Here is a 25,913-nt window from a genome sequence, read left to right on the forward strand (position 1 = left end):
CTCTCTCTCTCTCTCTCTCTCTCCTACTTCAATTAGTTTCATCCTCATGTGTGTTGGTCTCCCGACTCTGACCATTCCTCCTCTTCTCCTCTCCCCCTCTCCCTCTAGTAAACCCGAAAACCCAAAATCATTGAAAGGTCTGAACCCCCAGCGTTTGTTTTGTATCAAATACAAATTGGGGATAAGTTATATTTAATATGTGTTTTCCGTTTGCAGCCCATTGAAGGATTGAAACTTGTTTCAGTGTCAATTGCATATAGAGCCCGCTGGTTGGATGGTTTGTTTTTCCGATTAGCTTCTTCAGGGGATAGGTAGAGCTCTACAGGTTTGAAGGCTTCTCCTTGATCAAAGAGGAGTTAGAGGTGAGTTAAACTTGCCAAACTTCATAGTACTGTAATTGTGGCATATAGTTTCTCTCTTTGATCAATGTGGTATTGGTGAAATTATAATGTCTATTAAGTTTTTAAACCTCGAACAGACTTGATGGCCATTTTGAGTAGCATATAATTGATATATTATTTGCTTATTTTGGTTGAGAATTGAGAAAGTTATGGTGTTTTAGAGTAGTGTTATTTGTTGGTTCTTGACAATAACGATCCGGTTAGATTCGGGGACTTACCAGGCTCTTTGAGCACCACAATTATGTACAAAACACACATTAATGTAGAGGGTTTCATCCCCTTTCCGTAGGATCAAGAATCCCATAAAAGGTTAAATGTTGGAGAGTTGTATCTAATTTTTCTGGTGCAAAATATGATTAATTTTGGTACAAATGAGAGGTGTAACATGATAAAAAGATGGCTACTACTGCCAAATAATCTGTCAATATCACAATTAAGGTTAAGCCTTACTTAATCATTGGTGTTTTTGATTTCTAACCATAATTGGTTCTTGTTGTTCACTAGTTTGGGAGACAGAGCTTTGCTGCGGGTCATCTAATTGTGCATTCCACAACATATACCTTAGTGGGATTTTCTTATTTTCTTTTGTTTTGTTGAAATCTTATTTAGAGTGAAGAAAAATCTCATTTAGATATTGCAGAAGTTAGAGGGTACTTTTCAAACAGAGAATAGAACAAATAATATGTTTTGACCCATCCATACTTTATGTATTGAATTCACAGTACATAATTTATGTAATATATTCACAGTACATAATTTATGTAATGAATTCACAGTACATAATTTATGTAACTATGGTCTAAAATATAATGGTTGAGCTATATACTCATTAGTAGAACTTAAAGTTCACTTCCACCTAGCCCTTTAAATGAACAAGATACAATTTTCACTTTTAATGTCCTTGAAAAGATCATGTGCCCACTGTTGCTGCTAGATACCAAGTGAGGTCCATGCTGCAAAGATAATGTGTCCACTGTCAGCTCTCAAATCTGTTTGGAAAGTCCTCCTTAAGTCCCATAGATTTCATCCTGTATAATCTGACCGGAGGAACGCATTTTTGCTATACTACTAATATAGAATTACTGGAATCAATGATGAACAAACGAGTATTAGATTCAGAATATTGTCCATGATGCATTTTCCAGAGGACATATACTTGGTACATATACGTTTGCTTTCCCTTGCTAAATTATAATCTTACACTTGTGAAGCCTGAAAAAGAGAGCTCTCATATAAGAATCGACTAATGGGCATCAGAAGATTAAGAAATTGGAAAGCCTTTTTTTTTTTTTGGAATAAAAGGAGCCTAAAAATTAGGATTGTGTCAGGGTTTTTGAGTATTAACATGAGCAGATTGTGTGAGCCTAAATATTCCCTAATACTTTGACAATCACATATAATATTTTTTCTTATGTTTTGGTTTACTTAGTGGCTAATGGTTAATGTGTGTGTGTATATATATATTGTGGTGGTTGTTATATATGGAATACCCACCATCTCAAATGCAGATTTGAGGCTTTTGGCAATTTATATTAGCTGTTATTATACTGTGTGTGTTAAGGTGCGTGGATGCTTTTTATCCCTAATTGTAACTGCAAGTTAGTATGATGTAAACGTTTCACATTAAGTTACCTGCTATAAGCTTAGTTTTATGTGGCCTCGGTGCTTAGTATTTTACTTAGTACTTCATAGTAATGGTCATTTAAAATTGTATCATGTATGATATATCTTTTTTGGTGATTTTAATCGAGTGGTTTCAGCCTTTTTTATGTGAGTTTGGTTAATTTTGAATGACCACCTGTGCTACTTTCCTTTTCTATTGCCTAGATAAAAGCTGACTATCTCTTTCTTTCTTTTATGTGATAGTCCTTATATTCTCATATAAGGAATTATGGATCTGTTTGTTTTTTTTCCACGTTAGGTGATATCAAGTATTGTTTGTGCACACCTGCAGCATATATGTATTCAAATAGTGACTACATGTCTATTCACTACAAAAAAAAATTCAATTGGCCACGGCACATAACCGTAGCTAAAAGTGAATTTGCCGTCGCAAATCGCTATGGCAATTGATGCGTTGCGCATAGGTGGATGGAAAAACTCAACCGCTACGGCAATTAGTTGTGGCCAACTTATTTGGCGACGGCAAAACTGTGCCGTCGCGATAGTTTGCTACTAAAAATTGCCGTCCAAAATATGTGGTTACGTCGCCAAATGCTTATACATGGCGACGGTAAATTGCCGTTGCAAATGTTTATAATTTGGAATTTCCCACCAAATATTGTTTATATTTTCTGCCTTTTTTTTTAAAAAAAATGGACACTATTTGCGACGGCTATTTTACCATCGCAAAAACAGAAATGAACTGTAGCTAGCTATTACAATCTTGCTACGACATTTGGTTGAGCTAGCTTCAATTTTACCAGAAGCCAAAAGGTAAAAAGACCTGATTCAAATCTCATGCAATCTTTATTCAATGTGCACTTTTTTCACAACCAACATTATATCATCACAACAATCATTCAATCTAACACAAAAGCAAAGTAATACCAACTGAATAAGTCATTCCTTTGGATACAAAACCGACTGTCAGTTAAGAACAATATTACATCTCCCAACACATCATCAACTAAAACAAAAGAGTTCTACTGCTTAAAGAAAGCCACCACTATTCAAACTTAGTCTTGACATGTTAAAATTAAGAAATAACCTGCATATTAATTAGTTTGGGGGCGATAGATCATGCCTCCCATCATCAACAACACGATCATGATGTCCCTGTGAATCAAGTCATTCCTCATTAGCTGATTGATCTTTCCCAATGCTGCTAGTTTCCTGCTCTCCTACAGACTCCCTCCTCACATTATAGCCACTGATTGCATCAGCTGGTACCTATTCCATATAGAAAAGTCAAATCAATTAAAAAAGTGAAACTTCAATGCATTATGATACAACCACATTAGCACTGAAATGGAAATGAGCATAAATTGAAGAACAAAAGGAAAATTGTAGAATTGAAAGCTTAAAGGAATGAAACGAGATTAGTTATATTTCATAAATGCCTATGAAAGAGGTGGGAGCTAATACATATAGTCCTCAAAGGAGTACAAAAGACAGAGGTATGCACAGTGCAGCTCACACATGCTAAGCTATTACATGATTGGTAGCAATACTGGGCTGTTGAGGAAAATTGACTGCTATAGACTAGGCCTTAGTATAAATGGTTGTAAAATATTCTTTCAACCAGTGACCTAACTTTATAATCTTCAAAACCATATACAAAATAAAGCAAGTGACATATGCAATATTGAATTAAGAAAAGAAAATCAGTACAGTTGGCATAACTTGATTATACCAAAGTACCAAATTAACTCTTTTTCATGCTAAACCATACTTCAAATAATTCTAACACAAACAATTATTTGTAAACCGTATTGAAAAAACCACAGGTGTTGAAAACTACTCATCATCGAGTTTAACATGACCAAGTTCATACTTCATATGTAGACAAGCCAACTGCACAACACAAACTATTATGTACTTGAAAACACCACAAGTGCTACAAACCAATTATCAAAATTCTAAATTCTTCCAAAAAAAGGGATCAATGCTGAAACCTTCAAAAGATTAACAAGGCTTGTACATATAAGAAATTCACTTACCACTGAATGTGCAGTCTTGCTTCTTCCCTCAGGGCAGTCACATTGGAATCGCTCAATAAGGCCTTTAACCGTCTCATCTAATCTCCTTTGGAAAGACTCTTCCAGTTTCTCGGTTACTTCCTCAGTAACTTTCTTTATAAGGTCTTCACTGCTAATAGGTGTTGCCATATGTTCTTTTGTATACACCAAACTACGTGGGACAACATCACCATAGGTTCGACAATAACCATGACCATCATCTCCAATAAGGTGATGAAATATACGATCTTTGACAACAATGGAGTCTCGCCGGTCCTCGGCCTCTTTCCCTAATAATCTTGCATAATTTTCCTGCGCATTAATTATAAATTGGCTGATTAGTTTCAAGGGAAACAATGAATGAGAAAACACAAGTATTAATTATATAAGCATAAACTTAAAAGTACAATGATTGCGGCAACTTCTGGATTAGATGCATTGCGAGTTTTTATCCACACGCTCATCTTTGAGGTTTCTTCTCCACTTTGTTTCATCTACCAAGATTTAATAGTCAGTATAACAAATTATAATGTAGTCATTAGTCAGTAACTAAAAATGAACACAAGTACAAACATCATGTCTTATTTGTGTAAAATTTGTTCGTCCTGTATGATGAACTGGTCCACGTTGCTCTCAGTTGTAGGAATTTCTATGAAAAATTGCCTACCAAACCATGTAGCACGGACACGGACACGAGTATCCGTATTGGACACGATTCGATACGTAGACACGGCATATAAAATTTTTTTTAGACACGGACACGTGGTGGACACGTCAATTAAAATTATTTTAATATATATATATTTATTAAAAAAATAATTTAAAATTTTGAAAGTATTTAGATGTGTATATATATTAAAGTGTGCATAAATATAACAAAAACTGAATCTGTTGGAATGGTTGAGGATTTGTTGGATCATTTGGATGACCAAGGTTCGAATCCCACCACAAGCATTTTTATTTTTATCATGAGTTTCTCTCCTTATATATATATATTAAAGTGTGCATAAATATAACAAAAACTGAATCTGTTGGAATGGTTGAGGAGTTGTTGGGTGCCTTGGATGACCAAGGTTCGATTCTCACCATAAGCACTTTCACTTTTATTATGAGTTGGTGCGTGTCCGCGTGTCCAATTCGGACACTCGCGTGTCCGGGCCGTGTCCAAATTGAGTTCGCGTGTCCGAGCGTGTCCGAGCGTGTCCGTGTCCGTGTCCGTGTCGGACACGCAATACGGACCCTTGGCCGCGTGTCCGTGCTTCATAGCTACCAAATAATTTTAAAAATGGCATAAGATGTAGAAAATGTCAAATAACACATGTAAAGCAAGAAAGGGAACTGCTAGTATCTACCAAATAAGTACTCAGATTAGGAACTAGTCCACATTGCTCTCAGTTGCAGGAATTTCTATGAGATAGCCTACCAAATAATTTTAAAAATGGCATAAAATGTAGAAAATGTCAAATAACACATGTAAAGCAAGAAAGGAAACTGCTAGTATCTATCAAATAAGTACTCAGATTAGGAACTAGTCCACGTTGCTCTCAGTTACAGTCTATCACCTAATTGGCCAAGATTTAGGAAATTAAATGACATAAGACTTGTATCTGCATCCTCAGAGCTCCAGTACCTAACAAGCACAGGCCACTGATCCGGCACAATATGCGAAGGAACCATAGCAAGGAGCTTTGGATTGTGTTTGTTTTTCTAAAAAAATTCGGCTTTCGTCTTTCCCTTGTTGTCCTTCCACATATTATTACAGCATTTAAGACAAATAGGCTTATATCCTTCTGGATAATCAATCAAGTTTCTCTGTACGTCATATAGAAAAATAGAGAAATTAGTTAAAGTAAATAGTTTTCAAGCCTTAAACATTTATGAATACAGTGTATACCTAAACCTCTGCCCATATTCCTTCCTTGACCTTAGGATCAACAGATTTCCAATCCAAAGTTGTCATTGGAATCTTATAGCCATCATGCACAATCTGGCCTAATTGTGACATGAACTGCCCAGCTCTTAGTCCAATAGGTTGGAATTTGTCGTCAAAATCAATTTACACCTTTTTTCCAGTGTTCCACTCAGGGATACCTTTTGTTGTGTTTTTGGCTCGTTGATGCATGTTGGAGTTAGGATTCAGTAATCAAATCCAGGTTTAGAAAGGAAATAAGTTAGCACAGCTTTTCTATATGTTTTAGGAGAGTATATCTTCCAATATTCTATTAGGATTTGTGTTAGGTTTAGTAATCCTAGTCCATATTGTATCAAACAGCCCCTATTGATATAAATAGGGCTGCAGGGAGGTTTTTAGACACAGAGACAGAAATCCTAAAGGGAGAGCTAAGGGTGATAGAGAGATAGGAGCTAGACAGGGAGGGGTTAAGGTCTACAATAAGTACTTGTACCTAAATTCTTCAGTACTAGTAAATCTCTCAAGAGAGATCACAGTGGAGATAGGCTTCAGCTGAACCACTATAACTTTGGTGTGTTTCTGTTTACTCTTCTTTGCTTATATCGCAAATAACTATTAAGATCTAAAGACGCTTATAACAACACCTTTGTTGTGACCTTTAGGGGCAACAAGTTGTGCTTCAACATATGACAAGGAAGTCAATCAGTAGCACTTTTGTAGTAGTCGACTACTTTACTGTTGGAGAATTTCAAACAAGAAAAAAAATGATATAAAAGAAGTACGAACCTGAGGGTGAAGTAGGCTCTGAACGAAGCAGTGGAGGATGGGAAGTAGTTGAAGGCACCGATGGTGATAAAGGTGGATGACGATGATATGAATTTTATGAGCGCGATGAGCTCTTATTCCGGCTTGAACTTGAACCACTTGGATTCAACAACTCTACCATGTCACGCGATCTACCAGCCCTTGTTCTTTTCATTTTGATTAGTACCTACAAAATACAGTAAGTTAACGACAAGTTATTTAGAAGCACATAAAACAATATATGCATGATCACAACAGCAAATGCATTTCATATGACACTTAAACCAAACAAGAAAAGGCAAAATGCACGATATAATCAGCTGCTGGTCATTCAACACTCAAAATCATCATTTCATTAGTGTCAAACATCAATACAACCTGAAAACCCAAAACAAAAAAGTCAGGCATATTAATATCTCTACTGCCCTTAAGCCTATTCATTTGGTTCAATATCATCCACAAATTCCATTTCTTTATCGCCGTTGCAGTCACTTTGCACATGAGAGAAATCTTTTGAATGTACTTCAGTGACATTTAACCAGCCATCTCCTGAGGGATATGGACTATACTACACCTGACAAGCTTGAGATGCCAAGATGAATGGTTCATCTGTAACCCTATCATGCTGATATAACAATTTTTGAAGTTAACTAGAGGGAACTTAAAAGGATCTAGTTTCACCCTACTATAGGATGTGCCCACTCACACCTAAAAATTGCATAGTTAACATCTGCTGAGTAGGTGATTTTGATAATCTCACTCAACCTCCCATAATACGGTAAAATGTCTCCCTTTAAAGCCACTCCACTATTTTGTCTGGTTCGGGCGTTATCAATACTCTTCACACGGAAATAGTAGCCACTAGTATTATATGAATTCACCTTTCTTGCTGAACGACTTGGATAATTAGACAGAGCGACAATTTCTTTTGATATAGACATATCTCCTTGATTTTGCAAAGTCAGTACCTGTTTTAGAGGCAATATGTAAGCAACCTTTATAAAAGTAACTGTAATTAAACATAATGATATAAATGCAGCTGTTATCAACTCACATGTGCCTTAAACCAATCCGCAAACTCATCAAAATGCTTACGTGCCACGGTGTTCTCATCGACATTAGGATAAGTATTTTTAATTGTCACCAAATGTTCCTTGCATAGTTTGACAAATGATCAGCAAAGGTTGAAATTATATACAGTGGCATGTCAATCATCAAAATAATATGTTAAAGTAGATGCAAATATGCAAAATCTTCATAACTCACCCCAAATATGGTGTGATTGCATCAGTATGAAACAAGACCCAACGATGAATTTATGATCGAGTAACTTTTGGGAGCAGAAAAGTCTTTCCCTTCTTAGAGTCAACATCGTCGATCTTTCTTCTCAAAGGTTTGTTTGAATGACTCTCCACATCTTTAAGGTATTGGCTACAAAAGCTCATGAATTCTTCCATCAGATATCCATTAGCTATTGATGCTTCTGGACATGCCTTTGTCGTACGTAATCTTTCAATACTAACAAGTACTTTTTGATGGGGTACATCCACCGAAACTGGACAACACCATCAATTAATGCTTCCTCAACTAGGTGGATAGGTAAATGCTCCATAACATAAAAAAATGATAGTGGAAATATCTTCTCCAGGTCACATAGGGTAACGATGATGCGAGAACACGCCTCTTCTAAGTCAGAACCACAGAGAAGTTTCGAGCACAACATTTTAAAAAACTTCCCATCAATCAGTACTTCAACCACATGCTTCCGTAAAAATTGTCGTATACATAAGGGAATAAGTTATTGTAGAAGAATATGCATATCGTGGATTTTTAGATCTCCAATGGTATGATCCATCTTCTTCACATGCTTTGCAATACTAAAAGCAGCACCGTCAGGCATTCTATAGTCAAATAAGGCTGAGCAGAATGTATCTTTTCCTTCTTTACTCATCTCATACTCAGCACGCTCAAAGTATTCAGAACCTGACTCACTTGTCTTTACATGGTAATGGTTTCTAATGTTCAAGAACTCAGGATCCTGTTGAGAATTCAAATTATCCTTTGTTTTGCCAGGAGCTCCCATTACGGTGCCAAGGAAATTGTCTGCGAAATTCTTCTTTGAATGCATGACATCAGAGTTGTGTTGTAGGAGGTTGAACTACCAATAAGGAAGCTCATAGAAAATGCTCTTCTTCTTCTTGGAAGGATGACTTATGCCTTTGATATCAGCAATAGTCCATCAAATGGCCTCCTTGTGATCATCCAACATCTTAAGTAGCTTTTGTTCTTGCAAATCACTCAAACATGAAGAGATAATTACGGGAAACTTAAATAAAAGCATATTTTAAATTGGAAGGAAGATGTTTCATTTCAAGTGTAGGGGAACATTTAATAGAAGGAGGTAAAAGAGTAGGGGTTTTAAGGAGTACCTCAACTTTCGGTTCCAAATGTAGAGTGTATGGCCTTAAAGCTTCTAGTTCAAGCTCCTTCTATTTAGTAGCCTCCTCATTGAACTTCATTCCATTATGATGCATACATGTTTCCAATGGATCTTGAGATGCATTTTCAATGAAAGTTTTCTCCACTATCTTATCAACACCATCCAAAACATCAATCCAGAAACAATCATAGGCATGTGATGCTTGCTCATTGCTTCAAAAATTCTAAAGACAATGGTAGTTTCATGAACCGTCATGGTCATCAAGAATTCCTTCATGTCAATCTTAGTACTGGCGGTTGCCATAAATGCTCTCCAAAAAATGATAGGCAACTCTTTTTCATGAAGCAGAGCATTCTCCATATCTAGAATGTTAAAGTTTGCCGGTAGAATCAATTCTTCAACCTTCACAAGAACATTTTCCACAATCCCTCTTGGGTAAATAAGACTCTTATCCGCCATTTGTAAGGTGATATCAAGAGGAACTTGGCATAAGTAGGAATAGTTTTAATTGCATCCAAAAGAGGGATGTTGATCTCTACCTTCCTAAATAAGTCAATAAACTCTTTATTCACAGTCTCATTTCTTTGCTTCAATGTCTCCTTTCTTTGCAATTGAGGGTAAGGAAGAGGAACTTCTTTCTCTTGAACTATCTTCAAATGAGGATTGAAAGTGATACCTCTTTTAAATGGTCTTTCGATTGAAATAGATGTAGAGGCTTCTTTGTCTTTGCTTCCGACATTGGAATTAAATTTGTTTTAAATGGTCTTTACAATTGAGGGTAAGGAAGGGGAACTTCTTTCTCTTGAACTATCTTCAAAGGAGGATTGAAAGTGATACCTCTTTTAAATGGTCTTTCGGTTGAAATAGATGTAGAGGCTTCTTTGTCTTTGCTTCCGGCATTGGAATTAAATTTGTTCTTCAAGGCTTCTCCATCATCTCCCAAAGCTACTCTCAAACCCATAGGCTTATTTTTGTCAAAAACCATCTTCTCATGCATAGCTTCTTCTCCACCCTCATTAAATCCCAAAATGACTTCTCCATGAGACAACTCATTTGCTTGGCCTTTCTTACTTCTTTCGAAACCCGATGGCTCACTTGGAGACACCACTTCTTCATTGGTAGGCATGTACACATTGTTCTCAAGTTGTCTTCCACTTATCAAAGTAGTAATTGACTTGGCTTCATGTCTTGGATTGTTTTCCACTTGGCTTGAAAACACACCTTGCTTCATTTGAGATAACTCATTAACTAGTTGCCCCATTTGAACCTCAAGTTTGCTCATGCCTTGTTAAAAGACATTGATTTTCTTATCTTGCTTGGCTTGGTTACCCTTGTTCTCCATAATGAAACTCATCAACAAGTCTTCAACACTTGGCTTATTCAATAGCTTTTGAGGTAGAACTATAAGTTGTGCTTGAGGTTGAGGTTGATAGGAAACCCTTTGGAATTGATTGTTGTAGTTGGAGGAGCTTGCACCTTGATAGCCACCATTAGGCCTTTGGAAACCTTGGCATTTCTTACGAATCACAAACCCTTGGTCTCGGTTCTGATTGCATCCCCACCCAAAGTTAGGGTGGTTTCTCCATCCGGGATTGTAAGTGTTGCTATAAAGATCATTCTTTTGTTAGGGTTGGAAACCAACTTGGTTACATTGTTCCATGTTAACTTGATATGCACCTTCATTTGGACAAAACATTGTCTCATGTTGGTCACTTTCACAAATTAAGCAAACTTGCTCAACCATCTTGCTTGACATAGGTTGGAAATGCTCTCTATTTCCTTGAGCATTGAGAATCAAATCTAACTTCTTGTTCATGTTTGCTTCGATCCTCTTCAACTCAATTTGCATTTGAGTGTTGGGTTGCTTCATCTTATAAGCTCTTCTTTATTTCAAAATCACATTGGCTTCATTCACCGGCCTCCTACCACTTTGAATATCATAGAGTTCTGATGTCTTTGCTAATGAGTCAAGAATGCTTTCCACTTCAATCTCATTCTTCTCCATGAAGCTCCCTTGACAAGCATTGTCAATTCTTCTTTTAGTCTGTTGGCTTGACCCATTATAGAAAGTTCTCAACAAAAGCCACTTCTTCACACCATGATTAGGACAATTTTGCTCCATGTCCTAGAATCTCTCCCAAGACTCATGAAAAAATTCTGATGGGAACTCTTGGTAAGTCATGAGGGAGTTCCTTAATGCATTGCTCTTGGATGGTGGAAAGTACTTCTTAATAAATGTGGCCTTATCGCATCCCATGAGGTGATACTTGCCGTCAGAATCTTGTACAACCAATCTTTGGCCATATCCTCCAATGAGAAAGGAAAAAGTCTTAGCCTAAGATTGTCTTCATCAATACCATTGAGTTGGACCATCAAGAAAACTTTATTAAATAGCTTGATGTGCTTGAAGGGATCACCGGCAAAACCACCATCAAAAGCCAATATAAGTTGCAAAGTGATTGGCATGATATGGAAGGCATGAGCACATGCTGGTAAGACAATGCAACTTGGACGATTTGTGAAAGTGGGAACTGTATAGTCTTTCAATGACCTTGGTGCATCAACCATATTTTCTAAGAGAACCTTAACCTTTGGTCTCCTTCTATAAATAAGAGCGATGGTCTTATCGAGATTAGCTTCTTCCTGTTCACTATCCGGAACGATAAGATCTTGATCGTCACTTAGGGTACTTGGAGGAGATAAATGTTCTTCACTTAAATTACCAATGAGATTCATAAACACCTATAATCACTCAAAGTAAAGGTAAGAACACAAGTTGAAACACAAAAATTAGAAAATAAAACTGAAACAGAGCAAACGATTGATCGATTGTTTTAGGGAAAAGACCTGAATTTTTTTTATATAAAAGACAAGTAAAATTCTAGCTTCCCCGAAGGTAAATGAAGTTAGGAATTGGATTTTACTCCAATCCCCGGCAACGGCGCCAAAAACTTGTCGACTCAAAGGTCACCCTCAAGTATAAGGATCAAGTTATAGTGTGGTGGGATTGTGAGTAAGAGATGTCGTACCCAAGGGATTGGAAAAATCCTCTCTAGCTAGGATAACCTAAGGGACACTAGAAGAATATGCAAATGTACAAGTCAAAAATCAAAGCTCACAAGTGAACCTAAATTCATGGTCTATATATGCAAGATGGTGTAGTGATTTAAATTTGTTTCGGGTGTGGAGTTACTTCTAAAACTAAATGACCACTTAAAATGTAAACTAGGCTATGATAAACTAGATGTGATAAAATTGATGGGAGTTAGGACTTAAGGTTTCCACATCTAGCTTCTCTTGTGAACAATGATGCTACTAAATTGAATGATGTCACTCTAACTAGCCAATTTCTCTTTTTGTATCCCTATCGGGTATGACAAAGAACAATCTCATTTGTTGGTATCAAGCAACCCCTCTCGGGTATAGTACTTAACTACTCAAGTCATGCATATGAATCCGGTTAAGTATGAAATGCATTACCATAAGTGCATAAAGTTTGGAGATGAAGAAATCATGCAAACCAACCATGCTCATCTCTAAGTGATTTTAATTCACAACTCTAACATGCACATATGATATGCTATCATGCTTCAAACAACTAAGGTTAATCAAGCCTTAATCATTCATCATGTCATGACAAACAATCATACACAAATTGATTAAGTTTAAGCATGAATGTTGAACTTTTGAACTAGCATATTAGAGTGCTAATGAAAAGTGAATCAAACAAAATATTTATATCAATGTCATACAAGATTGGCTAGGACTTTCACCCTAGCCCCAACAAATTAACTACTCACTCATAACCATATACACAAGCTTCAACTGTTTATGAACATCAAAGTAAAGAGAGAGTAAAGAGGTGACTAGTGAATCTCAAGTTGAGGATGCTGTGGATGAACTCATGAAGATCTTGACATGGTGATGATGAAGATCCTCAAATGATGCTAGATTCCTCTTCTTCCTCCTTGCTTGATGATGGTGTATGAAAAATTGTGGATGATGAAGTGATGAAACTTGGTGTTTTTTTTGAATGAGATGGGTAGATGGAAATGTTCTATTCCTCTCTTTCTCTTAGTTGGTGGTGGAAATGGTGTGTATGGAGATGGTGGTGATTGAGGTTTTTATGGAGGAGAATGGTGGTGGAAAAATTATAGAAAATTGAGAGATAATGGTGTAGTGAGTGAGGTGGCTGGTTATGGAATAAGTATGTGATAAATGAGGAAGTATGTGATCATGGAATGAAGTGAATGATCATAGAAGAAGTGGGTAATAAAGAAGGAAGTGGGTGATCATGGAAGGAGTGAGTGATCATGAAAAGAAGTGGGTGATCATGGAGGAAGTGTGTCACATCCCGGGACCGCTCCGCCGTAACACGATATTGTCCGCTTTGGGCATAGCCTCACGGTTTTGTTTCTGGGAGCTCACGAAACTTCCCAGTGTGTCACTCATCCTGGGATTGCTCTAGCAAGAACAAGCTTAACTTTGGAGTTCATATCCCCTTCGAAACCATTAAGTCCCCAAAAAGCATCGTGTTAGATAGAGGTGAGCATATACATATAAGGCACATCACCCCCTCTCCGTTGACCGATGTGGGATATTACAATCCACTCCCCTTGGGAGTCCGATGTCCTCATCGGCACACTCGCACCACACGGCAGAGTGGCTCAGATACAAATTGTCACATCCCGGGATCGATTCGCCGTAACACGATATTGTCCGCTTTGGGCACTGCCCTCACAGTTTTGTTTTTTGGAGCTCACGAGCAACTTCCCAGTGGGTCACCCATCTTGGGATTGCTCTAGCCCGTGCAAGCTTAACTTCGGAGTTCTCAACCCTTCCGAAGCCATTGAGCCTCCAAAAGAACTCGTGTTAGATGGAGGTGGGTATGTACATATAAGGCACATCACCGCTTCTCCGTTGGCCCATGTGGGATATTACAAAGTGAGTGATAATTGAAGGAAGTGGGTGATAAAAGAGGAAATGAGTGATTATGGAAGAAGTGAGTGATCATTGAAGAAGTGAGTGATCATGAAAGGAAGTGGATGATCATGGAGGAAGTGAGTGATCATGAAAGGAAGTTGGTGATAAAAGAGGAAGTGGGTGATCATGGAAGAAGTGAGTGATCATGGAAGGAAGTGAATGATCATGTAAGGAAGTATGTGATAAAGGAGGAAGTGGGTGATGACTAGGTAATAATTGACCTAGAGGTGATGATTACACCCAAAAACAAATCAGATTTTTGCATAAAATATAGGTGTGGATTTTTGGACAATGGGGAGCCATGATTTTGTGAGAAAGAGAGAAAAATGGTGTAGTTAAATCTCAACTAAAAAGATGAGATCTAGTTGTGATAGAACAATGTGTTGCTCCTCCATAAAATTAGCCAAAAAATGCATGACACCACCAAAGGTTGTGGTGGTCCGCCATAATAGTACCGCTAAAACTGGTGGTGCTTGGAAAATTGTCAGAATTTCATATTTTTCTCTTCTTTTTAAGATATTCTACAAAACATGGAAATGAATTAGTCTAAATTAAATTAAGCACATAGAATAATAAATTCCATGTTTTAGGGCATTAGAATATCTAAAAATTATGATCCAACAAAAATTCACCCACGCTTAATAGTAGGGAAACTAGATTATGATACCCGCGCGCTGCCGTGGGTTATACTATTTCTTAACAATAATCTATTAGTTTAGGGTCTGATCGTAAGTGAATTAGAATTTTTAGAACTAGTTTAAGTGGAGAGAATAACGAAGAAAACAAGATACAAAGAGAGAGAGAGAGAGAGAGAGAGAGAGAGAGAGCAATCGAAGGAGAAGAAGAGAGAATGAAACAACAAAATTTATACCCAGTAGTAATCGAGTGAATAAGCGAAAAAAAATAGGCGTTGAATCGATAATGTTCATAGCCGTTGAACAATGTATCACCAAATTTAGGGCTTGATTGTAAGCGAATTAGAATTTTAAAAACTGGTTTAAGTGGAGAAAATAACGAAGAAAACGAGATACAAATAGAAAGAAAACAATCGAAGGATGAGGATATGAGAGAATGAGGTAAAAAATATTATACTTAGTGGCAGTCAAGTAAATAAGTGAAAACAATGATGTGTAAGTGAATTAGAGTTTAAAACTGGCTTAATTAGAAAGAATAAAAGAGAAAGTAAGATACAGAGAGAGAGAGAGAGAGAGACCAATCGAAGGAGAAGTAGATGAGAAAATGAGGCAAAAAAAACTTATACCCAGTAACAGTGGAGTAAATAAGCAAAAAAAAAAAGGCGTAAGCCAAACATGCACTATTTATAAGTCAATAAACAATGTATCACAAAATTTAAGGTCTAATTATAAGCGAATTTAAATTTTAAAAAAAATGGTATAAAGAAATAAAATAACAAATAAATCGAGATAGAGAGAGCAATTAAGAAAGAAAAACAGGAGAAAATATTACAAAATTGATGCAGGATGAAATAATTGTGTATTATTGAATGATATGGGGACCTATATATAGGCATTTACAAAACCACAATCCCGTAGGATTCGGAATCCTAATCTATTACGGAGATGCTAATCTATCTCCTAACATGAAACCTATTAGGCTAAGACACACACAAGGGTAGAATAGTAATTCTCCCGGAACACTCCCCCTAGTGTCGCATGCCTAGGTTGCATGGCGCACAACGTTGCCTCGGTAAAAACCTTGTTAAGCAAAACAAAAACTTCTTGGGTAAAACAAAAGCTTGATCGAAGGGAAAAAAGCACAATGCACCAACTACTTAAAGATCTTAACATGTGATGTAGACTCCCCCTGAAGTCTATCAAACTCTAAAGTTCCGATAAACGACGCATGCCAATGCTCTTCACATGTTTCACAAAAGTAGATTTAGGCAAAAACTTGGTGAACAAATCTGCAACAATGGATTCTGAACTCACTTGATTGATCTGAACATTCAAGAACTTCTGTTGTTGAACGTTGTAGAAGAACTTGGGCGAGATATGCTTGGTGTTGTCTCCCTTGATGAAACCTAACTTTGTCTGCTCTATGCAAGCATCATTATCTTCATAAATGCACGTAGGTTGATCAGTTGTAGAGACTAATCCACAAGAATCACGAATATGACGAACGAGTGATCGTAGCCAAACACATTCTTTAACTGCTTCATGGAGAGCGATGATCTCCGCGTGATTGAGGAAGTAACAACAAGAGTTTGCTTCGTGGATCTCCAAGATATCGTTGTATTCCCAATGGTAAACACATAACCGGTTTGAGAACGAGCCTTGTGAGGGTCAGAGAGGTACCCTGCGTCGGCATAACCAACTAACAAGTTGTTTGGAGTCTTTGCATCGGGGGAAGGAGCTGCACGGGACCGGTTACTGCTCTCGGCACCGTGCACGGTCTCCACGCCATGGCGGCCGGCGGCGTTGCTGCGGTGTACGGCGGCAAGGCCAGGGTCGGCGACGGCGGTGGTGTAGGGAGATACCGTGGTGGTGTTCTCTCTACAATAGGGGTAGAACAATCCCATGTCAAGGAAACCTTTCAAGTACCGAAACAAATGCTTGATTCTATTCCAATGACGTAGCGTAGGCGCGGAGCTAAATCTAGCTAATAAGTTCACTGCGAAAGATATGTCTGGTTTAGTGCATTGAGCAAGATACAATAGTGCCCTAATTGCACTATGGTGTGGAACTTCAGGACCAAGAACTTCTTCATCATCCTCTTTAGGACAGAATGGATCCTTCTTGATATCTAGACTTCAGACGACCATGGGAGTCGACAATGGACTGCATAGATCCATATTGAAACGTCGAAGCATCTTTTGCGCGTAATTCGACTGATGGACTAAGATGTCGTCGGCCCTATGCACAAGCTCAAGGCCGAGACATAATTTTGTCCTCCCTAGGTCTTTCATCTCAAATTCCGACTTCAATAAGACACGGTCTCTTCAATCTCATCAAGAGTACCAATTATGTTCATGTCATCAACGTAGACCGCAACGATGACGAATTCAGAATTTGTCTTTCGTATGAACACGCATGGGCATAGTTCATCATTCTTATATCCCCTTCTCACCAAGTATCTATGCAACCAATTGTACCATATTCTTCCGGATTGCTTTAACCTGTACAATGAACGATGTAATCTGACTGCATGAGCACTCCGTGGTCTAGAGGCACTTGATGGAGATAAAGGTAGTCCCTCTGGAGCTTTCATGTATATCTTTGCGTCAAGATCCCCATAGAGATAAGCTTTGACCACATCCATAAGCTGCATGTTTAATCTTTCGGACACTACCAGACTAATAAGGTAGCGGAAGGTAATGATGTCCATAATAGGAGAATAAGTCTCTTCATAGTCAATACCAGGTCGTTGTGAGAATCCTTGCGCAACGAGTCTTGCCTTATAACGCACGATCTCGTTCATCTCATTACGCTTACGAACGAAGACCCATTTATGTCCAACTGGTTTGACATCTCTTGGAGTCAATTCAACCTTTCCGAAGACTTCTCTCTTCGCTAATGAGTCAAGTTCTACCTAGATTGCTTCATTCCACTTCGGTCAATCTGCTATGCGTTCGCATTCAGCTACAGAGTGAGGTTCAACGTCGTCTTCAGATATGATCTCATGTGTGACGGAATAAGCGAAAATGTCATCAATGCATGTAGTGGCTCGGTTTCGGACCGACTGCTCACTTGTGTAGTTCACTAAGATTTCGTTGTTCTCTGGCATCAAACAAGTTTCCATTGCGTCCCACGGTAACACTTGAGTTGATTCATGGAAATAGCTGTAATCAGAGACAACTTCATACGATGGTGATTCATCGTTGAGGACGCGATGTGCCTTAGTCATTCGCTTCTTTCTAGGTTTTGAATCCCTACAGTTTATCGGTCTCCCCCTTTTCCTTTGAGGAGCCGAGGCCGAAGCTACTCCATGCCGAGCCATCTCGGCATCATCGCCACAAGGGGCGCCGGCAACACCATGGCGTACGGTGGTGCCGCCGCCGGCCTCTGTCCCACTGTTAGGGGCGGTGCCAACATTGCTAGGTCCAGGAGCTTGTCTTCCATGTCCATATTTCAGGACATCCAATCGTGTCGGTACATTTGCAGCGGGTATGTTCGATCTCGTCACTTTAGCAATATCTACAAAGTCGTCGGGCATCGAATCCGCGACTTTCTGGAGGTCGATAATGCGTTGCACTTCTAACTCACTTTGAGCAGTGCGGGGATCATAATAAGACATAGTGGGGACACATCATGTCAATTCATGACGTTCATTTGGAATGATAACATTCTCATCTCCCCCTAACGACGGGAAGCATGTCTCATCAAAGTGACAATCTGCAAATCTTGTAGTAAATAGATCTCTGGTGGTTGGTTCTAAGTAGCGGACAATTGTGGGGAATTATAGCCAACATAGATACCTAATCGTCTCTGAGGACCCATCTTAGTATGCAGTGGAAGCGTAATAGGCACATAGACGGCGCAACCAAAAATGCGTAAGTGTGAAATATTGGGTTCGTAACCAGCTACCATCTGGTACGCACTAAACGCTTGGTTAGTCGCGGGTCAGAAATGAATAAGTGTCGTTGCATGCAACACTGCATATCCCCACACAGAGACCGGCATGTTAGTACCCATAACCATTTCCCGAGCAACAAGCTGAATACGCTTGATGGTAGCCTCTGCTAGACCGTTTTGTGAATGAACATGAGGAACAAGATGTTCAACTTTAATCCTAATAGACATGCAGTAATCATCAAAAGTTTTGGAGGTGAATTCTCCAGCATTATCCAAACGAATGGATTTGATAGGATAGTCGGGGTGGTGAGCCCGAAGTTTGATGATCTCAGCTAATAACTTAGCAAATGCAGCATTCCTTGCGGATAGCAAAGTGACGTGTGACCAATGCGTCGATGCATCAACCAATACCATAAAATATCGAAAAGGTCCGCATTCTGGTTGAATAGGTCCACAAATGTCACCTTGGATACGTTGTAAGAATGGAATGTTCTCGGTTGAAGCCTTAGCAAAAGAAGGACTTCCTTGAAATTTAGCAAGAGAACAAGCTTTGCAAAACGAGCGATGGGCATCAGAAATGGCCATGGAGGCATTTGAAAACACGAGAGGCATCACAAGCTCCTGTGAAGGAGGGGATGCCGCCACCGATGGCATGAAAACCGTGGAGCTTCCAAGAGAGGCATGCTCGGCCACACCGTGCGGTGCACGGGTAGGCACGGCCGCACCGTGCGGAGCACTGGTGAGGTGATCATTCAATCGCTTTCGGGACTTGAAAAATGGATGACCATGTGAATTCTTAAGAATTCTAATCATCATATCACGTCCAGGGTGCCCGAGACGGGCATGCCAAAGCATATAAGAGTCTGAATCACAAAAATTGTGTTCAACCGCATATGATTTAAAGATTTGAATGGAAGTAAGATACAAGCCATTCCCGAGACTCTTCATCTTCTCTAAGATGCGGCGCTGGTCTGCTTTCTCAGAGGTAACACAAAGATATTCCTCTCCATTCTCAACATAAGTATCGAGGTGAAAACCATTGGCACGTATGTCCTTAACACTTAGCAAGGTGCAGGGAGACATCTACAAAATGAAAATTAAGAGAGTCAGCGACACAGGAACAATTCTATACAATACGCCATAGGATATTGTAAGAAAGGGAATCAGAACAAAGTGCGATCTCATCGAATGTATCACATGGCAATAGTACTACATTCTTCAACTATAAAGTTGAAAATCATGGTATTGAAGCAGTGAAATACCAAACAGTAAACTATGGTGGTAGAAAACCATCCAAAAATGGTGTGGAAACACACACAAAGAGTGTCGGTGAGTGCATATAACGGACTTGGAGAAAATCGGAAAACTAACCGGAAAACCATGTCAAAAGAACTCAAAACCGGGTGAAATTTGGACGAGGAAATCATGGCAGCAGGGACTGCTGAAATATGCCGGAAAAATGATGAGAAACGGCGAAAAAATCGTCGGAAAAACTCGGCGGAAACCGGCGGCAGCCGGTGCTGGCCGATATGGAGGCCGAAACTTCAGGTTCGACAGGGGACGCCGGCAGGAACCGGATGGCGGTGCCGGAAACGCCGGAAAATGGCCGGAAGGCGGCGAATACGCCAGAAATGTTCCGGAAACGCCGGAACAGTAACCGGGTACGGCCAAGGGCAAAACAACGTCGTTTTTTACGTTCCGAGGTCTGTTTTCCAAATTTTAAGTTCCAAAGTCACAATGTTGTGCTATTGGGGTCCCATGTAACCCAAAAGCGTCCACTTTAAAAGCCACGTGAGTTGCACACATTGATCATCATGCTAAGTTTAAGGTAAATAAAATTATCAAAGAGATCGTCTTGTAAGCAAGAAAATGAGAAATTTTATTGAATGCCAATCTTTAATACATCACACATGAACTTCTAATTCCAAAATCAAAAGACTATTACAAAGTCAATGAAAATAACAATGGCGGTCGACCATAACAATACTTGAATCATAAATCTAAAAAAGCTAAAACGACTAATCAAAGTCGGGAGTATCCATGGTAACGGCCGGAGGCCTAGCCTTAGAAGTATGGGGCTCGGGCTTCATGGATATGTGGTGAGTCTCGATCTCAGGGTCCACATCGATATGATTCGATTCAGGTTGTAGAAACTTTTTGTAGGCGGAGTAAGCCTTGATTATCTCTTTGCTAGCGCGACAATTGCGATTAAAGTGCTTGAAGGAGCCACATTTGAAGCATGGAGACTTGTCATTACCGAAAGTGGAGGCATGAGGAACGCATGGCCTCCTTGAGGTTTGGGACGGGGACGGCCTCCCCTGGAGGGTGCGGCGCCGCCACCATCACGGGTCCAAGTATTGTACCTAGGCTGAGACCGGCCTTGTTGCCTCCCACCACGAGAGTTGTTATTTTGGTGCTAGTATGGAGCGTTTCTTGATTGATTCTTTTGCTTAGGAGCTTTCCCGTAGTTAGACTGTGGCGTAGAAATCTTTTTAGTGCCAACAAGTCTATTGTTGTTGTTGAGGAGTATCTCTGAATGTCTCTCCTTCTTATCCAAGAGCGCCATTAAGTCGGCGAAAAACCGTATCTTTCCTTCCTCTACATGAGTGCGGTACGTATGAGCTTGAACCTCATAGTTGATTGGAAACGTGTCCAATGTCTTATTGAGAAGATCTAGGTCGGTCTTGATGACACCAACGGTGCCAAGATCGGAGATTGCAAGCATAGCATATCTTGATTGAAATCATACACTCTCTTATAGTCCAATAGGCGGATGTTATCCCATCTAATGGTCAATTCAGGAAGAAGCTTATCATGAACGTTGTTATACCGCAAGCGTAGTTTGTCTCATAATTCTTTAGGATCTTTTACGTTCAAGTATTGCCTCTTGAGAGTTCCATGGATGTGATGTCTCATGAAGATGAGAGTCTGAGTCTTAGCCATGGGTGGGAAATCAGTAGGAGGGTCGGCAAACATGCCTTTGATCCCTCGGTTCTCGAAAGCGAGCTCCATGTCAAAAACCCAGCGGTGGTATTCCTTTCCTTCTAGATCAAGAAAGCCAAATTCCGGTCGAGATGACGATGACATCTACAAAAACGAATACGGAATCGATTAGATTCAAGTATAATTGGAATTAGAAGGGGTGACATATATGGTCACAAGAAAAATCGATGCAAACAGCGATACTCATGATCGCACTCAAAACAGCGGCGCACTCAGGCGACAACACGAAAAGCGATTAACTTCTCTTTCAAAACAATCGTGACTCCTCCAGGACCGTCACACAGAAAACATCGACCAAGAGGGGAAACTCATCCCTCTATAGTCTCATCGGCGTTATAAGAAAGGCCGGAATAAAGACAAGAAGAAGGCTAATAGCGCCCGATATAATATATCTATACGTTCAAAAGCGGGAACGTTTATGAAAAAATTACCTTTGAAGGTGTGTAGTAGACGGGAGTAGCTTCTCTTGAGCGAAGACCTTGCTTGTGAAGTTCGCGTTTCTTGCGTGAATATGCGGGATGAACAATTTTGAATACTTTGATGCGGGGACTTGCGGGGTAAAAAAATGTTTTTGTGAAGCGAATGCGGAGGAGACCATGCTGGGCTGCGGGGCTGCATGCAGGGGTTGCGAGGGCTGCAAGGGGGGTTTGCAGGACCGACAGAGGAGGTTGCGGGGGCAGTGTGCAGGGCTGCGGGCATGGGCGTGGGGGGGGGGGGGGTAGGGGCTGCGCCAACGAGGAGCGCCGACGGGAAGATGTCGGCGGTGGAGAAGAGAAGAAAAAATTCTATGGCTCTAAAAGTTCAGGGTTATAGGGCAAAGTGCGTGATATAATCTATTACGGATATGCTAATCTATCTCCTAACATGAAACATATTAAGCTAAGACACATACAAGGGTAGAATAATAATTCTCCCGGAACAAAAATATGTTTTTTATATACAGAGTAAATAAGTAGAAAAAAATGTATAAGCCGAACCGAGCAAAGGTGCATAAGCCGAGCCGATCCGACACTGTTCACCAAATAATATATATCTGAATATGATGAATTATAATCCAACTAGGAATACAATAGGGTGGAACTGTAATTACAAAAATCTCCAATCCTAAATGGGTAAGGTTTCGTCCTCATAGAGAAGGCTGCCTATATAAATAAAGGAGCAGCCAAAGAAAAAGGCCGAGAACCCAAAGGAAACCGTGTTTACATGTCCCCCAAAAACACTCTGAATCTAGCCGACAGAGGCAGCGATGGCCACCGGCCTCGGCGCTGCCGCAAACGACCGCATAAGGCTGATGATAGGAAGAAGAAGAAGTTGAAGAAGTTGAAGAAGAAGAAGTTGAAGTTGAATGAATCGGAGGCTAATAAATCACTGTATATATGTTACATCGAGCACCATCCGGGTAAGCGGGCCTCTTATGTTGTCCGATCCATCAAATTGTCGGATTTGTTGTCATCAGATTCAGAGGATGGTTTGCAATTACGGCAGGTTGCTTATAAGGGCGGGGATGAGGATGAGCTACTCCCCTCCTGTGTGGGTTGCGGTGTGTTGGGCTCCCAGATTGTTTTCGCCGCCGGCCTCACACCCGCCGGCAGATTCGTTACAAGGTTCACTGGGCGTACTTGGCATAGAGATGTTTACGTCTTTGAAACTGACCCGGACAAGCAGCAGCAGCAGGCAAGCATGATCCCCAAGATGGATGCCAAATTGCTTCAAGCCAAATATTTTCCGACGATGACGGAGGTGGGTGGCAAACTTTATGCACTTTCGAATAGGCTGGTCGTCGGTCCTCCCTCATTTGAAGTATTCGATCCCGAAAAGGGGTCTTGGTCTGCGCTGCCACAGCCTCCATTCATGGATCCAAATACTAAGTATTTCGAATACGGCCGCTTGTCTTGGGCAACTGCTGGCACCAACATGTTTTTATGTCAGGATAATGCTGGTCCTGTCTTCTGCTTCGATGCAACTCACCCGGACAGAGAATGGAGATTGGTCAAGTCCATGCGCCCTTTTCCGTTTGATGACCAAGCTCTGGTTCTGGACCTGCCTGAGGACAATAGCAACAACAACAACAACAACAACAAGAAGTTATTGTTTGCCTGCAGTGGTGTCAACACGTATTTAGGAGCTTATATTATGTCCTTGGATGAAAATCAAGAATCTATCACACTAATTGCTGATTTGAAGCTGCCAATGTTTCCTGAGGAGTTTGATTTCGCACGAAGATTTTACCTCCTCCATATAGGAGGTCAGAAAGCCTGCCTTTTTGCGCCTGAAATGTGTCTCCATGAACAAGAACCACAGCCTAAATTTAACGAGGTTGGGGCTCATAAGACACGGGGTATTGCAATACCATTTCAGTTTGAGATTGACATCACCAAGATCAACAAGGACACCAGGAATTGTTTGACCCTCAAATTCAAGCCTACTCGTATCTTCGAATTCTATACCAATCCATCCACTTATCCTGAGCCTGAAGCCTTTGGTTGCTTTTTGCTCTAATTTATTTGTTGCATTGTTGAGTAGGAGGAGCACCTTTTAGCTTCTTATAAACTGCTTTTGTTTTCAATTTTTTTTTCAGTATTCATATTCTGTATTTGTATTGTGTGTTCTCCTGTTTTAGTCAATGATTATATTATTCTCTCTGTCCCTCCCTCTCACATATTCATTCAAAGGTTTTATTGGATGTATGCGTCCTTGTTCTTCTAATTGTTTCAGTTTGCTTTGATTAGTTTGATATGAATTTTGAAACTCAGTTTGAGTTTTTTTAATTTTTTTTTTTAAGTCATGCTCTTCTGTTGTTTGGTGTCTTTGTATTGTACTTGTGTTTGTGTGGCTTATTTGTTCATGATGGGTTGTGGTTTTATATGATGTGCATGCCCCACTTTGATTATGCTAAGTTTCTACAGCTTCATAGCTCTCTTCTCTTACCAAAATATTCAATTTCAATTTTTGTTGTGTTCATGAAAATGCTTGTTTCCGAAATTTGTACTTGTGTCTTTGCATGGGATTAGCACAAGGAGCTGTTTTCTCTGAGGGTGTCTTGTAGTTTTTTGTAGGAATTTTGGGTTCTTTTTTCTACATTTGCGAGTAATGTGAGTTTTTTGTCTATAGATAAAGTATGTATGGAGAAAGGAAGGATGATTGAGCCTGGCTTTTAGCAGCCCCATGAATCGGAATTTTTGGTGGATGAGTACTGGAGTGAGTGGGCACTACTAATGAATGTAATCTTTCACACTAGGAGTGTCAACTAATGCAGAAGGGTGGCAACTACTATATATTATTCAGCAGCACAAGATTGGTTGAACCTACAATTCTTCATTTTCAGGTTAGTTGACTCGCAAGTGCCATATGTGTATGCTTTCTTTGCATAATATACTTTGTTGACAACCTTGACTGATGTTGTCTGTTCAGAAGTCTGGATTGATGTGCTTGAAAACATGATGTCTATCTCACGTCTGATTATTCAGTTATGTATTGGTCTTCTCTGTCGGGCAATTTGTCTGAGACACTCTATTTTTCAGGACTTCTCGCGCCAACTGGGGAAGTAAAGTCACTTATACATAAAGTTTATCATTTCAATTCTTTTCAAACTGAAACAAAGAAAAAATAATGATTTTTGTCTTTTCTCCAGTAATATATCTTATACGCTCAAGTGTGCATTGACATGTGTACTATGCCCTTAATATATGCATATGGTTTGATTTTCTGAAGTTCTATGGTCTTGCGGAAACATACAGGAAGTTTGTTGGAGGGTTTTATGCTGACTCCGATTTTAATTTGCATAAGATTGTAATATTTATGTAGCGTGCCCATGGACTGCTTTTAAATGTTACTGGTAATAGGTGAAAATAATGTCAGCCTAGGTGACGTGTATAAAATTTCTGAAACAAGATTGATATGCTTGAAAATATTTTTTATGTTAGGCAACTTCAGAGATATCAGTGGGGCTAAAACCTGCACCCACATAGAAATTGAAATTAACACTGTTCCCAATAAGGTTTGTTTAGAGTTTAGAATATATATTGAAATGGTGTTATCTATTAAGAGATGTAAGTTTTTGTTTTTGGAGTTTTGGCAAAGTAAAGCTGGTTGTGTTGTTCTTTGATTTAATTAATGGGTTTTTGTAGTGTATTACTATTTGTTTTAAAGCCCCTTTTC

General features: G+C 39.5%; 1 long non-coding RNA gene across 1 annotated transcript; it reads left to right on the forward strand.

Annotated features, from left to right (window-relative positions):
* Positions 1-24,977, forward strand: LOC126794896 (uncharacterized). Its single transcript, XR_007672191.1, has 3 exons — positions 1-137; positions 217-362; positions 24,867-24,977. It is a non-coding gene; the product is annotated as an uncharacterized LOC126794896 (long non-coding RNA).
* The last annotated feature ends 936 nt before the right edge of the window (positions 24,978-25,913 follow it).

The sequence above is a fragment of the Argentina anserina genome, chromosome 1 (assembly GCF_933775445.1).
Source record: "Argentina anserina chromosome 1, drPotAnse1.1, whole genome shotgun sequence".
Taxonomy (NCBI): domain Eukaryota; kingdom Viridiplantae; phylum Streptophyta; class Magnoliopsida; order Rosales; family Rosaceae; genus Argentina; species Argentina anserina.